This window comes from Penaeus japonicus, unplaced genomic scaffold (genome assembly GCF_977035675.1).
Source record: "Penaeus japonicus unplaced genomic scaffold, GWHDUDI00000001_assembly GWHDUDI00000009, whole genome shotgun sequence".
NCBI classification, from domain to species: Eukaryota; Metazoa; Arthropoda; class Malacostraca; order Decapoda; family Penaeidae; genus Penaeus; species Penaeus japonicus.
This window is the reverse complement of record NW_028234411.1, coordinates 14,763,408-14,770,907: the sequence shown is the minus strand read 5'-3', so window position 1 is coordinate 14,770,907 and position 7,500 is coordinate 14,763,408. Positions and strand designations below refer to the sequence as shown.

The window sequence follows — 7,500 nt, the reverse complement described above, 5'->3', positions numbered from 1 at the left end:
TTATGTCTAATTCAACCACTATATTAATCACCACTCCTCTAACCTGCAACCCTATGTCATCTAAAATACGTTTAACGGCATTGCGAGATATGAGATGAAAAGTAGCGTATTGCCTCACGAAGACAAAATTGAATAATGTCTCGAAACGTATATATGCTACGATATTTAGCTGGACAAACAAAATAAACCTGACCAAAATGCTTACAATCTTATGTGATTGCGAGCTGATGATGTAGCTAGCGCATATTTTATAAAGGCAAACTGAAGTGTTTGTGTGAGACGAAAGAAAATCCTTTACAGCGATACATTAGTATATTAGTCGCGATACAGCATTTTCGATATCAACTGCAATTCCATCAGTCAGTTTCATGCTGTACGTGGGAACTGCGTCATGATCAGATCATGGCTGGAAACGAATTGTCCATCTGATGTGCGTGCAGATTGTGAACTGAATTGAGTAAAGCTAAACGCCTACACTACCAGATACAGCCGCCTGACCCTTAACTATGGTAACACAAACAGATCATGGTATATTTAATCCATTCAGATCTTCACATATCTATGGTCATGTCTTTGGGTCAAACCTCAACACACAAACTTTCCGGTGGAGGCTGAGATAGCGTACTATCCCCCAGCACAAGTGTGAGAAGACTTGCAGAAGTTAACGGTCGACGTCCACGCTGCCATGTTTCGTCAGCCATGCAAGAACTACGAATCCACACCTGAAAGATGCCCTCGCTACAACTTCCTTGTCAGCCACTCAGAACAAATTGTGTCCATGGTAACAAGTAATCTCTCCTCGGTATTTAGCAATTCGCTTTTCCCCCAAGAAAGAGAAACGAGAACAAGGAGAGTGAGAACAAGGCCAGCATGTCTAAGAACTGGGGAGGAGATGAAGAGGAGGGGGTATGGGGAGAGAGATGGGGGATGCAAGGGGAGAATGTGTGTGGGAGAGGGAGGGACGGAGGGAGGGAGAGAGAGAGAAAGATATAGATTGATAGAGAAGAGAGAAAGGTGTATGTGTGTGTGTGTGGGGGTGGGGGTAATGCATGCAAAACGAGAATAGAAACAGAAGTGCTCGGATACCTGTTATGCAGTCGGTGTGGGGAATGCAAGAGAGACTGACGATCATATAGTGCTTGATCGAAATGATATGGTAAATAACAAAACAATGAAAGATACTGGAGTATATACACGGAATAGGAATGGATAGCGTTAAAGTAGAGATAAATACGGCAAGGGTGGGAGTAAAGGAAAGTGTCTGGAGGTATAGACCAAGAGCTGGAGTAGTGACGTGGACCAGGCATAAACCTTTTTAAATAACCGTGACATTATGGAGGTGCTCCTTTCTCTTTGTGCGAGACCTAAGCATTATATGTATTGCTAATGCATAATGCCTTGAGAATCCCAGGAAAACTTTACGTTTCTTAGTCTGAACATCTACTTGCTACATTATGCAACACTTAGCGACACTGATGGTGCGTATATCTGGAACTTCAAATTAAGTCTACTTTATTCATTTAAGTAATGACAATCGAAACATGGTTTCACTGAACTACCTGTACTATAAAGCGGTTCCTCTTTCGCATGGAACCTCTTGTGTACCATAACAGGTGGAAAGAGAAATAAGATGGATCATTGCAGGAGAAAGTTGACCCACCTAAAGTGAGAATCGGCGTGTGCTAACTCGTTTTTTGTTCACTCACTTTCATCGGTAGATTTTCACTGAGCGTTGGGTGTAGGAACCCACTGCAGGTGGAGCGCTTCTTTAATGGAAAGAACTTTCCTTGCATCTCTTAATAAATATAAGGCACACCCCATTTAAAATGGTATTATGTCTATTAAATACCTATATGAGCTGCAATCAATATTTAAAAAACCAGGTAAAATAATAAATGTATGTAGGTCAGTCGAGGTTTGTTCCATGGTGTAATGGTGCCAAAGCCAAATTCTGGTCTTAAGCAGTATGGCGAGGAAGCAGTTCTTGATCCAACAATTTCCAATTCGCCTGAGCGCAGTGGCCAGATACAGTACGCATTCCAGCACACAAACGCCAGGACCTGGACTAAAATTTCCAAGTCCATCTCGACATATTAACTGCCAGTATCAGTGGACAATGAGTGCCACTACCGCTAAAAAGCGGCGATATGATCGTACATGTGCAAAGCTAACACGACAGAATGAGTGACATTTCTTGAGTCTGGTGCAACTAGGCGTGTGTGGTTCTGAATGTAGGTCAGTGGGAGAGAGTGAGCCAACCATATGCGGGGGCGGGGCCACCGTGAAGAAAGGAGGGGGGTAACAAGCTACAGTAGGGTGCCAAACAGTGCCGTCAGAAGAAGCGCTCTGATCTCTACACATGTATAGTATTTAAACTATAACCTTTGTTAATTTATTTCAGCATCCACTACTATATTTCTGACAAAACGTTTATCATACTGAAATTCAATAATTAATCATCGCTTACAAAAATGTGCAACCCGACGATAACTTTGCAGCGTTATCGCTTTACTATTATACAACCCTATTGAACAGAGCCGAGGCCTAAACACCAGGCCGTTAAATGCAGACTCATGTACCACAAAAGGTGCATTCAAACAATTATCCTTTGGTACAATGCCAAAGAGGATGGATGTTTCTCGGATAGTGGAAGAGTAAACACATGCGAGACACGCTTATTTTTTTAACCGATTACATGTTGCTTTAAGAATTTTCGCTCATGTTCTTAGTATTTCCAATGCTTATCCAAGCTGATTTACTAAACTACATACATACACTGTTTCTCATGGGCCCACATACAAACCTGCATGCATCAGCACAAGCGAGCGTGTGTACACACACACACACACACACACACACACACACACACACACACACACACACACACACACACACACACACACACACACACACCTCCCACCTATGCTGCAAGCGTTGTAGCTTTGAAACGAAAATGAAATGAGGCAAATAACAAGTAAAATGGCGATGGTGAGTGACAGCCAGATGAATAGATTCGGGGTCGGCCTAGGAGAGGGAATCTACTTCACAGGGCAGAGTTCAGGGCGAATGATGACAAAAAGAACGAAAAACAAAACAAATGATGATATATCAGGGCGGATAGGCCGAGTGGGATAGCCGAGTGGGGAGCAGCAAGCGAGGATGAAGTAGGTCAGCTGTTGAGTGCGAGGATGGTGGGAAGCGTCAACCCAGTATTGATCTCCCCACACGAGCGGCTCCCCATCACTCCCGGCAGCACCTTGGGCTGCTACACTACACAATAAGCCGACAGCGTTAAATCATCTGTACAATCCCGACATTTTACAGAGGTAGACATTAACATTATGCAAGGAGCAGTCAAAGGCTATGTTGGTGTAACGCGTTAAAAAAATAGAGCCAGACCAGTGGCACGCGAGTAGTCTAGTGAACACGGTCGCACACAAGCAAGGGAACGAATCATGGACCGTCTTTTAAAATGTTTTCATTAGTTCGTAAGGTATACGAATACCTACACAATGTCCTCTATAACAAGCATACCCCGGTATTTCCAAGGCCCCTTATTTCTTGAAAATCATCTAAATATTTTATGAACAAAATCGTGTATTGATCTCGCTCCATATCACAAGCGGTCCCACATCCCTTGGGCCACCGCCGAAGGGAGCCGAGACCGCAACAGGGGAAGGTGAGCCTTACAACGCCACAACAAACCCTAACTAAAACTCGTTGTCACTTTCACTACTCTAAACGTCATCAAAGCCTCATCGTCACTCTAAACCGAATCATTATCGTTCTAAAGAAATTTATTGAACTTGAGATGTCAGCACCATCTCTTCAAACAGTCAAAACGAAATCGAGTAGAAGTCTAAGCCAATACACAAAAATGAAACCATCTAGAAACTGCGTGGGAACGAGACTTTGAAATGAGGAATGATTTCATGTATTTAATTCCAATCACAAAATTAAGTAATGGTATCAATATGGATGAATACTGGGTTGGCCAAGAGATCTGGGACTCTAATGATACGATTGGTGGGACACGAAGGACCTAGCATCGTCACGGCCAAGAAGATAACCGCATCGAGTTCCAAACCTGCAATAAAGACCTGCCCACACTTGTCAACCCCAGCCACTTACATAACTTATAATGACCAAGACGTATTCCTATGCACGATTACTACCCTCTGTTACCATCTATAGAGCCTCTTACTCTACAAAACCACAGCACTCACCTGTGCAACTTCATTTGCACACATTACGCAAGGTTGATATGTGTATCTCGAGTTATTCTGCATGCCGATTAACACAGTGTTGACCTAAACGCCTTTGTCTGCTACAATATGTTTAATGATGAGTAAAAGTTTAGGTTTCATTAAAAATCTAACACTTTCCTACTTCCTAAGATCTTTTTATACAGGAAAACGTATTCGAATATACCTTTAGTTTATCTGACTAAAACATGTGTATATTTGTATGACATACTTTCCTTATCACATCGCAAGTGATGAGTTGTAATTCTGGAATGGGGTACAAACTTTAGAAGACACCCTCCCCCACTTATGGTACAGGAGTGGGATGAATGAGGCCGCCTCCTTCAAAAGCCACCCGCCTTACATGTCTGCCACGTGTACTCTTATCGCGGAGGAAACTTGCATGAAAATATATTTTTCTTTTAAATATAGAATCCAAGGATATTCGGTTCAATTAGTACAGATGCAGCGTAACAAGTGAACAAATAGAACAGTTTTCGACAACATCTGGAGCAGATCTTAAAAGCACACAACGATCGAAGTGGAAAATCGAGGTGGCTGATAAGTGTACTCATACCGGAAACACAATTCTGTAACAGTGAGGACGCAAGTCTGGATGGCGTCCTTGCTAAGAGGCGAACGCGACACACCTTTTAGATCAGTCCTACACCCTTAATTCGTACCGCATGGACCAAAACGTACCCAGTGCGTATAGACCCAAAGAATCATTATTTCCTATTTTTTCAGTTAACACTACTTCCGGGAGACATGTGAACCCCTACCTCATTCTACTTCCCTAGGATAAAAATGGCGTCTATTAGGAGGCTTTCCAAGCTAAAGAAAAAAAAATTCATATAAGCAATTAGACCCCTTTCCTTTTCAACAAAAACAAAACAAAAAAAAGTTTAGACGACACGAAGAGTCGCGTAAAAATATCAGTGGGATTTCTCTATAAATTAACTTTCGCATGCCTTTTAATCTTCCTTAAAATGTCAACAAACGACAAGCTAGAAACTAGGAAGGTTAAACGGTCAGAGAACACAATATCGCCATTCAGACGTTATTCAAAATTGCAAGCTTAGAGTGAACAAGGCAGCTGAGAGGAGAGAAAAGGAGGAGGGCGTTGGTACACTTGGGTCCACGCAAGGAAGGGGAAAGTAGGTCGCAGAGAAAGGGAAAAAAGAGGACGAACTGACGGCCAGCCTTCTAAAATTTCTGTACTCAGACAAAGAGAGAGGTTATACACATATGACGTTGTGTCAAAATTAGGAGCAGAGAGGGAGGGGGAGGTGAACGGTCATCAATGAAGAATGTCGCCAGTGGATGTCACTCGGCGCTTCTACGCAAAATCGAAATACTAGTACTTGCTACTCAGGAAATACGACTGAACGCGATGGGCAAAATGACGTGTCAGAACATTCAGAGATGTGATGGAGGCTGCAAGTGTTGTGATAAGGTGCACATGTGCTGGAGAGGCCGGAGAGGCCACATCGGCCCGCCTTGCCTTACTGACCTACTTCTCATTATCGACATTCTCAGCCTCGCTATCGACTGTTCGTTATACTACACCACTTTCGTCCCGCTGTCCACTCTATCATTAAGGCAAATGCTTCGCTATCCAGAAGCACATCCGTCTGCAAAGAGTCACTGCAGCTTTCCCTGAGAAGCTAAGGTTGATATTTCCGATTACATCGTGAAAGCAAGAGAGGGCCTAGTGTTGACACAATTCGCATCTTGTAAATAAAGTATCAAATGGACCTTAGGACTATTCTTCACAAGTAAATCCTCACCACAGCCATTATACAAAATACTAATATTGTCTGGACAAATCCCATAATTTTACCGCCTCTCCCATGGCCACCAGTTCTAGCTCGGTAAACCTTCAAATGTCACCTCCACTGGCAACGTGAGCAAGGCTTAATAGCAGAGTGATCAGACAAATGCGGAAACTGAAGACAGTTTTATCCAAGGTATCGCTCATGGCTGAAAAATATACACTGGAAAATTAACAAAGCAAAATGGGGGTGGGGTGGGGGTGGGGGCGGGGGCGAGTTACCATTACCCGGATACTGTTGAAAACTGATAGTACAGCAATGCTATAATCTTGACCCTCTGACTTGTAGTGTGAAAGGGTAGATATAAGTATGACGCTAGTCATGGTGGTTTTCCTACTTCAGCCATTCTTATACGAGTTCTGTCTGCATCCAAAGAAGTAATATGACTATACGCCATCTGCATCAAAGCATAGACCGTTTAATATTCTTACAATTTCATCCTTTAATAATAACATCGGGCAGTGGAGAAGAGGAGGAAGGGAGAGAGATTGTACAAAAAGGTAATCAAAAGATAAAAAGCTTGATTTCGAGACAGTAGAAAACATATCTTTGATCACTTTCATCTCCATCCCCATGTATGACACGTTTGTATCAGAACTAGACATATTGCATTATCTGCATGTGTAAACACATGCATAAATATTTATAAAACATAAATTACATACTTGAGTGTGTCTTTGTGTGCATATATGTTTGTGTATGTGTGTACGTAAAACGCTCACCATGGATCCGCATTACACGGAAGAAAGTTTGTACAGGATGGCGGTGAGCCTAGGCGCGAGCAGAGTGCACGAGGGGCGAGTTGTGACTCAACAGCGGAGACGGTGTTGCAAGGGAACGGGCGGGAGACAGTGTGCCAAGGTAAGTAGGGAACTAGGTGAATGTTAGTATACATACACATAAAACACATTCGAACTTAGTATGAAACTTGTTAACTAGTGACAACTACGATCTTGAACAATTGCATATTCTTTGATGTAATCACTGAATTACAGTGCATATGAGATTCCAAAATACCATTTTCTTGCACATTAAATATGTGGGTTAATACCCCCCTTCTCTGTGCGAGTTTAAATAAAACATCACTCAGTGAATGCATCCGCATGAAATCCGCGTTGCGGAAAGGCCACGGCTTCTTCCGTTTTTGGTTATGCGGTAAAGTGAGAGTGAGATCTAGAGGACGCGTTAAAAGGTATGGGAACTTTCCAATGGTCATATTTCAGGTTTGGATGGGTGACTGACCAAGATCACACGTCTAGAAAGAGCCAGTACATAACTCACATACGCAAGTAACTGAACAAAATCCCAAGTACACAAATTGTAATTATAATTACACTTGAACGTGAAACCCGGTTACAGTTCGGTCATTATTTGCCTGGGACCTAGAATCCAATAAACAAGTAAGTTATTTGTCAGAAACG

General features: G+C 42.5%; 1 protein-coding gene across 4 annotated transcripts in view; it reads right to left on the bottom strand.

The window, feature by feature from the left end:
- Positions 1 to 7,500, bottom strand: part of LOC122242670 (SIN3-HDAC complex-associated factor) — a 58,557-nt gene that overhangs the window by 42,447 nt on the left and 8,610 nt on the right. Inside the window, exon 1 of one of the 4 annotated variants that reach the window (XM_086539766.1) lies at positions 6,802 to 6,885. The exons of the other annotated variants lie outside the window; for them this stretch is intronic. The gene's annotated coding sequence lies outside the window, so the exon portion shown is untranslated. Of the gene's footprint in view, positions 1 to 6,801; positions 6,886 to 7,500 lie in introns of those variants that run through there. 4 annotated transcript variants of the gene reach the window in all.